This window comes from Crinia signifera, chromosome 12 (assembly GCF_055691185.1).
Source record: "Crinia signifera chromosome 12, ASM5569118v1, whole genome shotgun sequence".
In the NCBI taxonomy this organism is placed as follows: domain Eukaryota; kingdom Metazoa; phylum Chordata; class Amphibia; order Anura; family Myobatrachidae; genus Crinia; species Crinia signifera.
The window spans coordinates 91,428,828-91,430,708 of NC_139228.1; the positions used below are offsets into that span (position 1 = coordinate 91,428,828).

At 45.8% G+C, this 1,881-nt stretch overlaps 1 pseudogene; it reads right to left on the bottom strand.

Annotated features, from left to right (window-relative positions):
* Positions 1-1,016: 1,016 nt before the first annotated feature.
* LOC146050876 (5S ribosomal RNA) lies at positions 1,017-1,135 on the bottom strand (annotated as a pseudogene).
* Between the last annotated feature and the right edge of the window lie 746 nt (positions 1,136-1,881).

Genomic DNA, 1,881 nt, shown 5'->3' on the forward strand with positions numbered 1-1,881 from the left:
TAGCTTGGTGCAGAGAATAGGATTTCAGAAGCTGCCCGACATGTTTCGTCGCATAGGACTTCCTCAGGGGATGGAGACAAACTGGTGGGAGCTGATACTTATGCTATGGCAGACTGACATCACTTCCTGTGATTAATTAACTGCACTGGGCATGTAAGCACTTTCCCATTAGACTAATTAAGTGTTATGTGCTGCGGGGGACATTACAAATGCTGGGGTACCGTCACAGTGTATTGATTACTTAAAAACATAACTGGCGATAAAGATACACTCTAATTATTATCTGGACTGCGGAGGAGTGGGGTGCGACGTCACTTCCGCCCCGCGTCCGTCATCCTGGCAAGTCGTATGCGCATGTGCCAGAGTACACTCAGCCCCGGGATCCTCTGCTTCAGCGCGATCCCCCTTCTTGCCGGACGTGTGACGCACTTCCTTTCCTTGGAGCGCAAGCCTGCGTTCCACAGGCTGTATAGTGGCGGCCTCTTGTGGTTTATGCAGCGTATAGCCTGTCAGACAGTCTTTGTATGTGTTTTATCGGCCTCAGGTGTTTACAGATGATGCCGATATTGTGGGTAATTAATGTCATTTCTATTTGAAAAAGAAGAGAGGGATGATATTAATATATATACAGATATAGTCAATATATTGACAGAACTACATTTCATTTCAGCGTCTTTTTTGTATCACTTAGCAGGAAAATACATATATCTATAAGAGATTAGGACTACTGTATATAATTACAGGGAGATGACCAGCCAATCTGGTACCATATGAATAAATTAACATGCGAATAAATTAACAAAGCTGTGTGAAAGACTATCTAAATGCAAAATACATTGATTTTGTCAGAAATACTGGCAATTATATACTTTAGATATTAGACATCTGGCAGACATATATAATGTGCCTACGAGAAGAGGGTTTCACAATTATTATGTTTCATTTTGTTCATTTTCAGCGTCCACAGAGACCAGTCAGAATATCCTTTTATGTGTGTGTCATACCTTCCCTTTCTTTATTTACAGCACCTGATCTTCCTAGGAAGTTCCCCTTCCCAGTACTAGTCAGGCCTAACACTGCTTAGCTTCCAAGATCGGACGTATTTGGGCGGTACCAGTGTGGTATGGTGGTAGTTGGCACAAAAGGAATTCTACTGGCTTGTTACGACTAAAAAAGAGCATATTCGACCTAGTACAGATGTAAATTATCCGGACAATTTTTCATTACATACCGGACCTAGTGGTTCTACTTATTTTTGGAATCCTTCAGGGTATGCAGAATCTTGTGGGTGATGATTGTACGGTTGTCGAGGTGTTTACAGGAATGGAGCGATATCGTAATTATCATTGAATCCTTCGGGATGGAGGGTATTAAGTTTGAATATGCAAAACATTTCTCTACGTGACAGTAGATTGGACAGGTCCCCGCCTCGTTCGTCTAATGATACAAGTTCAATGCCTTTGAACAGAAGTTTTTCTGGGTCAGCATTGTGGTGAGTTAGGAAATGCAGTGAGACTGTATGGGTCTGGACTCTATTCTTGATGTTCCTGACATGGTCCTGGATGCGTATCTTCAGTGGTCTCTTCGTCTTCCCGACGTAATGGAGGCCGCATGGGCACTCTAGAAGGGGATGCAGTTAAAATCCCGGCGTTCAGAATCCCGACGCCGGAATCCCGACCGCCGAAATGCCGACACATTCTCCCTCCTGGGGTGTCCACGACACCCCTGGAGGGAGAATAAATTAGTGTGCCCGCTGCGTGGCGAGCGCAGCGAGCCCGCAAGGGGGGGGGGGCGATCCACGTCCCCCCCTTGTCGGCATTTCGGCTGTCGGGATTCCGGCGTCGGGATTCTGAACGCCGGGATCCCGACCGCCGGGATTCA